The 8,713-nt window shown below is 30.7% G+C and overlaps 1 protein-coding gene across 1 annotated transcript in view; it reads left to right on the forward strand.

The window, feature by feature from the left end:
- Positions 1 to 232: 232 nt before the first annotated feature.
- Positions 233 to 8,713, forward strand: part of LOC143255496 (serine/threonine-protein kinase Tao-like) — a 53,098-nt gene continuing 44,617 nt past the window's right edge. Inside the window, exon 1 of the mRNA XM_076511241.1 lies at positions 233 to 574. The gene's annotated coding sequence lies outside the window, so the exon portion shown is untranslated. The remainder of the gene's footprint in view (positions 575 to 8,713) is intronic.

An 8,713-nucleotide genomic window follows, 5' to 3' on the forward strand; every position in this document is an offset into this window, starting at 1 on the left:
TAGTTAGAATAGTTGACATTATGATATTTAAGGTCGTTAAAAAGTGTACGAAATAAATAAGAAAAATGTATGGGAACAACATTTATTCAGTTCATCAAATGCTTTTTTTGCCCTAATTATTTGAGTTTATACTATGAGAAAAAATGTTATTTTACAAACTTAACAAATATGAAAATAGATTTTAATAGCGCTAACTCATGTGATACTTTCACCATCTGGTGGAGGAATGTGTTGTTTTTGAAAGGAAAAGTAAAGGACTTTAAATCAATGTAGTGGTAGATTTCTATTAAGTATTATTTATCATAACCTTATTACATATGTTAACATTCATATCATTCAACAGTGTAACATTTCTTCTTATCATTGAACAGTTGCTGTTTAAATGATTTTAAGGATACCGACCAGTCGGTAACTATCTGTTAATCAGAAGTGCGCATGCTTACCAGAACGCCATTTTGTAAACGACTAGGATTGGGAGGGGGAGAAATTTGTGGTGTTTGTCACCATTAGCTACCACGTCAAGATTTATTTGTCTTATTTTAAGTTATTGGAATTTGAAAGTAATATGAGAAATGTAAGTGTTTGTTTTTGTTCAGTTAAATACAATATTTTTTCATATAATTTCATGTGAGATACGATGATTGGTAAGCCAAATAGTTTTTGTACTGTTTCAGTTATAGGGAGTATAGTCTATAGAGCAAGCGGTTTAATATATTGTCTCGAACCTTGGTCTTACTTGCTAGTGTCAGTTGTTCTTTCCTGCGGCATAAAGTATTATTAGGCCTGCTTAAGGTTATCATAAGATTAACCGTGTTTTACTCAGCTTTAGACTGTAAGACTATTATCGTGTGATAGTAAACTTCGTTGATTCTTGTGTAATATATTCCAATATACAAGTTTTAAATATGAGGTGTTTCTTGTTCCACTACAATGGTGCAACTATAAGATGTATGTTAAAAAGTGGTATTACTACTTACACAAATCCAAAATCACTTTAATGTGAAGTTAAGTATATGAACAACATTAAAAATATACTTAAAAACTGGAAGGTAGAGTCTATAGATTAACGTTCTAAGGAAGTTCTTATGCAAACTACATACATGTGTTTTGTAACTTCATTAGTTAATCCTGTTGTTATTTGAGCATTAGCATTTACAGAAGAATAAACAAAATGAACATAAGGCATTTGCTTTAAGGTTATGTAGTAATATTATCCCAAACAAACTTAAATCGTAACACATCAAAAAGTGACTTTGAATCCAAATAAAAGTAAGTTTAGGCAGTAGGTGAAATAATGTGCAATTATATTTTGCATAGATGTGCAAGGGTGGATGTTCCTTCTGTAGGATATGCTTGATATTTGAATTGTTGTAAGTTAGTATTATAAAACCAGTCACCTTGGCAAGGTGATTCAACCAAAACAATTGTGACCTTTCAAAACATTATCTTAATTTGTCTATAAAAACTTTGAAAGGCTCAATTATAAATAAATAGCACATATGACATTATGGAAAAAAAGTATAATACCTAAGTTGTTTCACATTTTAAAAAAATGTACTGTAATAAATATGTAAAAATTAAAAGTTTTAATGTGTGTATTAATGAGGTAATAGTTATGCAGTCCAGTAACATCAAGAGATTAATTTTTGTAATATAATTATTTCTGTTCACCTTTGATAGTACAGAACGCTACACTTTCAAACTAATCTCATTGCTTTTCATTGCATTGTTATGAATAACACTACTTATATAGATTTTTCAGGAACTATGGAGGTTTTTAATTAGGTCTCAGTGGGTAACAATGGCCCTTGATCACAGTATACTTTGTCACACCATATTGATAAAAAATATTTATTTTTACCCTAATGCTTCCAAGTTATTATGAAAGACTTGCACCAGTGGAGTTTGGAATGTTAAAAAACATTTATTTGTTTACACTTGTGTTCAACTAGTGGACTAGTATAGGTTTCTCCAGACTGATGTAACAAGTTTTGTACTTTGTGATGTTTCATGCAGCCAGTTGTTTTGTCACAGCCATAAGAGGACAAATTAAATATGATTAACATTTATGCTAGTGAAGCTTTGAAGCCTGCAAAAGTAAAAAGAACAATTAGAACTTCCAAGGAAAATGGAAGTGTACAAACATTTGTAAAATGTTTTTTTTTAATAGTAAAGAAAAGAAGACTGTTAAATTTGTTATGAACATAATCTGCTGGATGACAAGAGGTTATTCCATTGAGTAAATATATAGATATTTAACTGCAAATAACTGTAAATTGTAGTTCATGGTACATTACAATATTGTCTCAAGTTGTTGACAGAATGCAGCAGTTATTGATTATTAGTTTTATGGTAGACAAATGTCACCATTAAACACAAGTTTTGTATAGATATATAGCCCTCCATTGCAGTCCATGTTTTATGAATTAGTGGACTTTTGGCCCAAAAATGCAATTTTCAGATATATTCCTACACATGACAGACAGTAGAACTGCAAAAAAGTGCATTTGACTATAGTTTAGACAATACCATGTCTATAATCTTACCATGAAGGCACAATTTTAATAATAGTGGCTTACAATTAATATTATTATGTAAAGTTCAAGTAGTATATTTAGTTGTCCATGGTACCTTTAAGAATCTGACCTTTTAAAGTCTAAAATTTCAAGCTTGAACTAGTGTTTCATCAAAAACTGTTTTTCCATCAGAAAGTCTATTTTATATCTGGCTGCGTTTAAAACTGCATTTGGAAATGCTATTGGTGAACAAGTACGCATTTTTCCAGGGGCAATTAGAACCAAAGGGCCTGTGTACTGTGGGATATAGTGTATAGAGGTTATAGTATGATGAATGTATTGTGGGACAAATTATGTATCAGTAAATTGGCAAATCTTATAACAGTAGAAAAATCACTTTATTCTACATGTTTGTAAATACTTCATAATCTGATTCATCTAATCATATTTATGTTACTTATAATGTCATGCTTCATCTGTAACTGCTCAAACTACATTATGTGACACCTTAAAGTGTTAACAAAGCCTGTAGTAATGATGTTACTAATAGAAAAAAAAATTGAAGGAGAAACAAGGCTAATTTGTGAGATGGCAAATTCTACTTTTAGTTTGATATGGGTTTGTTTACTGTTCAATTATTAATCAGTCTTATCATTTTGTTCATGTATGAAGTTTTAGTTACATTAGTCTTAACTCACCTTTCATCCAGTGCACATTTATTTTGAGTATGTATGTGTTTTGGGACTGACACAAGCTTTCTCCTAGTGATGGCATACAGATATCAATGTTGTAAAAGATTATGTAGATTTATGGTAATAAATGATCACATGAGATGTAATCTCATGGCCTAACCACTAAATGAGAGACCTTCCTTGATATTGAATCAGAGTTAGTTCATAAGACACTGTTGCAGTTTAAGTTGCTAATTATTGTTATTTATCTTGAGAAGAGGTTTAATTTTTGAACATTGTATTTTGTTCTTTTGAAATTAGATGTTTTTTTTCTACTTTAACATTGAGATTTGTGTTGTATTGTTCATTAATGTTTTTTCCTGGCCCTTGTCAGATACGGGTTTCCTAACTGTTTTTTGTAAGAGATAAAATTTATAGTTGTTTGAAAGTTTTGTTTTTAATAATTATTTTTGTGTACCTCTGGTTCTTGTAGCATTTTGTTTTAGTCCATTACAAATTTCTGAGTGTATAGCAACATTCTTTGAGAAGGGCAGAAGGATTCTAAAAAAATTATAAATGTATTGACAGGCAAGACTTCTTGAAATTAAAGCTGAAACATTATAGAAAGTTTTTCAGTAATTTTACTAAGTAAATGTTGCAAAATTATAGATTATCAGTTATAAGGTATTTTATTAGGTTTAACAACATCTATGTATAACAAGATGTTGTAAGCATTTACAATATGCAAAATGTAATATACTAGATGTATGCCTGATGTTCACATCTCATTGCTTTTGTACATGTTCTTTTCTTTCTAATGACTTGATCTCTCTGAAAGGTTTGAAGTTTGTTGATATTATTAATTCAAAATCTTTTTTGCTAGTATTAAAAGAAAGGTGATAAATAAATTAGAGAAGGGAAAACATAGGGAACTGATATAATGATTCTTGTAAGAGAAGAGATTAAAGATTTTATTTGGATATTTTCATATAACATTAACCTTTCAGGACAGGCTGAGTATAAAATACATAAGTTTATATACACATTTGTACACATTAAATATTTATGCTATAATTATGTGTACTTTCACAAAATTTGGTAGACTTTTAGTGAATTTTACAAGTCTTGTGTATATGAAAATCAGGTTTTTTAATGAAGATTTGTTTGTGAGAATATTGAGTATTTTGTTCAAGCGAAAAGTGATTTTTCACGTTATGGTTAAGAAACTATTCTTCATCCCCAAAAAATCTTAAATATTATTTGTGCAATTTCTAAAACATTCTAAATACATTTCAAATGTTTGTTTGCAGTAAAACTTTATATTTTGTCTGTTATTTTCTCTACCCTAACTATGTGGGATCTGTCAGTATAACTGATCCTGTAACTAACATACAAATTAGGAAATAAATATAATTTTTTTTTTTTTAATTTTACAGTGACTACAAATTATGACATGGAAACACAAATATTTAATCTTTGTAGCTTAAATCTTGTAACATTTTACATTTTTCCTATATTATTTTTAATGAACCTTTTAGCCATGTTTAACTAACATTGCAGGGGTTGCAGTGCTTGCAGCATGTAGACTCGTGTTACTGTATCCATTAATATAAACTGACCCTTAGTATTTATAAAGTGACCTTCTTGGCTGTGTTTTAATAGACTAGTATTTTGTAAAATACAGTCACATCTCAGTTAACATACATTATATATGTATATGCATTGTTACTATTGACAAATAAGTTCTTAAATATTTGAAATAACCAAACATCATGAGTTACAATACTAGTATCATGGAATTCCCCTATAATTTATGAAGTTTAGTAACTAAGTTATATTTTAGTCTTAAAAAAATATGAAATTTTGAGCTCACTTAAGTGTTAGCATACTCTTTTCAAATCCAGAGTGAAAGAAAGTATTTCCCATGCAAGTAATATGCAAAGGCTCATAGAACCATGAGTATAAGATATTCTGCACTTTTGATTGGCTATTCACACATCATAAACATAAGTAAGTTTACATAAACAAATGTCTCAAAAAGTGGAAAAAGGTGGATGGGACCAATGTGTTTGATATAGTATGTGAAGTAATAATTCTGCAAATAGAAAAGATAGGAGATTCTTGTTTTATGTTCTAATTTGCATAAGTGAATACTGTGTTCATTTGAGATCCACATTCTTCAGGAAGGATATCAACATGATAGGAAGAAGAAATGTACTGTCAGATTGGTACCTGGTTTAAGTTAAGTCTGAAGCCCAAGAGCTTTGTACTTCCTTATTAGACTGACAATTAATTAAAAAGGAGTTGATCTGAGTGCTCAAATTTGTTAGTGTCAAGAGATTGGACACTCTTGTGAAGTGTGGTCTGTTAGAGTTGTGGAATGGCAATGTTGACCATAGAAACATGAACTTTAACAGAGATGGGTTTGAGATTTGGACCATAAGAAGTACAGTTTTTTTTTTTTTGTTGGAGTTCTAAACGTGTAGTTTGCCTTATAATGTGGTTTGTACTGTCAGTTTAAAATCTTTTCAACTTTTGTTAGATAGGTATGTTGATATGAAGTCTGTATTTTGGGTAGATGCTAATTATTATTGTTTTTTTTTCTGAATGGCAGGCAGTTGATTGGCCAGATAGCTGAATTGACAGTTCACTCTGATTTTGATTTTTATGTTGTGATTAGCTCTTCCTGATTAACTGATTATCAATTGTTGCCTCACTTCTACATGTACATAAGAAAGTATATAATTCAAAGGCAGTTCTACTTTTAAAACTGTCATGTTGTCATGTGTAGGTTATATATAAGTATAACTATCAAGTATAGATGGAAAGATTGTATGTACATTATTTTAGATTAATAAAGTCAACAAGGTTATCTGGTGTACCAAAAGAAAAAATTCAAGATACTGTGAAAGGATGTTACACTGGTTTAAGTTTTACTATATCTGATTTGTTCTGTGATGTTATATCAGTTGTGTACCTTATTTACCTGTAATATAAATTCACACAAGATATTTTAGTAAAAGTTTAATTATATACTACCTTAACTTTTTCTAATATTATGAGGAAATTATCAGTTTTATTTAAGGTGTATTTAAAGTACGTGAAAGTTGATTGTCAGCCAAGTTCTGTCAATTTATGTGTAAATGGGTTGATATTTTAGGGTCATGAGTAGTTGAAATGAAGTTGTATTTAAAGGATTAGAAAATAATAATTGAAGATAAATGTTTATTAGTTGGAATTTCAGGAAACTTTTATCCAAATTGTGTATTTTTACATGTAAATTGGATTTAAAAATTAGTAACTATAGTTAGAGTATTTTGATAATGCCGTGTACTTTACTGAGTAAATATGTTTTAGATTATTGTTGTATAAGACCATTAAAAAAATACAAGGTGAAAAAAGATCATCCAGAGCAAAAAAGTTGACTTGTTGTTAAAACAGTGTATCTCTATAAATCTCAATTAATAACCCCAAAAATTTATTCATAAGTGGAGAGTGAACAAATTACCTATGCAGTTTGGGAATTGGTAGGTTATAATGTACTTCATAAGCTATGAACAATAACTTTTTTGCATCATTTGTTATGATGTTTGAGACTGCATATCAGAAGGAATTATGTTTGTATGTGGGATACGTTGATGATGATTTAAATGTGTCATTTTCTGCTCTCATTAATGCAGCTGCTGAAAACATTACAAATACAATCAAATAAGGACTGTTATATGGATTGGATATTAATCAAGCTCATGTGCAGAGTTATACAATGAAAGGTCAGATAAGTGAAATAGCAACAAGCATTTTAACTGAACTTTCAAAATGCACCTTTAGCTACTGTTCTGGTAATGAGCTGAACTTGATAGTCCAAGATATTGTGAGTTCTCATTTGTATTTGTTGGAATTACAGGAAGTTCTACAACAGGTGGTTGCTTTTATTAAATAGTCCTCTTGTAAAACGGCATTATAGGAATAATTTACAATGGATGATGCCCTTCCTGCCATTTTATGATTTCTTTGTTCAGTGTGATGGATTTTGTGAGGCAATGCTATGATGTCATTTGTAGCTCAGTATGGCAGTTAGTTGGATTGACTAGAAGGATACTGTGTTTATAAAAGCTCATCGGTTTATTAATAGCATGCAGAAGCTTAGTGTTTTATTGCCTGAAGCTGTTTACAGTAGCTCAGCCAGTCCACATTATAACACAATTACCTAAAGTTCAGTGCAATTTTCCAACCCAAAAATTGAAGGCGTGGCTTTACTTCTGCAGGATGCTGACATTGCAACACAGTTTTACATATTTGTTTTATCCACTTCTAAATTTATAGGCATTGGAGAGCATGCACTGCACAGATTTGTAAATGTTGCATAAACTGTAGAAACTGAATTTGAAAATATATACCAGTTATTGTTTGCAGCTGCTGTTGAATTAGTTTCTGTGAGATATTGTACAGATGATGTGCAGAAACTAGCAGTGATCGAGAAATCTCTATGCAAGTAATCTGCAACTGATATTGATGAAATGTATGACATTTATTGAGATGACTTGGTGTCATTAAAATGAGAGGACTTTGAAAAATATGAAATAGAATGACTGCACAGTGTTATCACCAAGAACTTTCCAGGTTCATCAAAGATTTTCATACATTATTTTTATGAAGCAGTGTACAAAACATCTGTGCTTAAGGACATTTGCCCATCAGTTTTCACCCCACTCAAAATCTATATGGTGGTTCTTGTAAAAGATTGTTTTCTGCCCTAAGGAAGCTGGAAAGTTACTTGCACCTGCATCATCCCTTAAAGGCCCTACTCCACATCTTAACAGTTTCCTTACCCTTAATTTACTTGAAGAAGTTCTTATGATTAATTTTTACATTTTCAGGCAATTTTTTTCCATATCCTAATTTCTATTTTGATATGATATCGTACTTCTCTCATAAAAAGCTTTCTCAGCTTCATTTCTGGCCAGAATCCTGTCAGTTCCAGTTTTCACTTGATTCTCCCACTTATCCTGATGTGTACAAGATTTCTGCATACTAACATGCAAATGATTATGTGGCAATCTTCTACATGTGAGAGTGTGCCACTACTGTAACAACTTGTGTCCTCTCTAATATCAGCTGTTAATCACTTCTTAACTGACAGTCTTACAACTTGGGTGTGTTTTAACTCATTTTCTGACTGGATTGTTTGCTTATTTGCCAAATTTTATTGTTTCATTTTTTGGCCATCTATTTTTTCTCTTAATTTTAATTTTAAAAACAAATTATCATTTTGAGAATTATTCTTGGAGTCAGACTTTTTTCTTTTAACCTGTCAACTCCATTTATCATATGCATGGCTTCTATTTCTATGGCTGTTACCATATAATTGGTTTGCCAACCCACTTCAAAGGCATCTGAGTCCTTTATTAGCTCAGGATGTAACAGGTGGTTGGCTGGGATTTGGCTACATGTTTATGGACTTCTGAGCACCTACTGTCAGTTTTAGTGCTCTCTGTGAGGTAGTTTGGGATTTACTTTGCAAGAATG

This window comes from Tachypleus tridentatus, chromosome 7, assembly GCF_004210375.1.
Source record: "Tachypleus tridentatus isolate NWPU-2018 chromosome 7, ASM421037v1, whole genome shotgun sequence".
NCBI classification, from domain to species: Eukaryota; Metazoa; Arthropoda; class Merostomata; order Xiphosura; family Limulidae; genus Tachypleus; species Tachypleus tridentatus.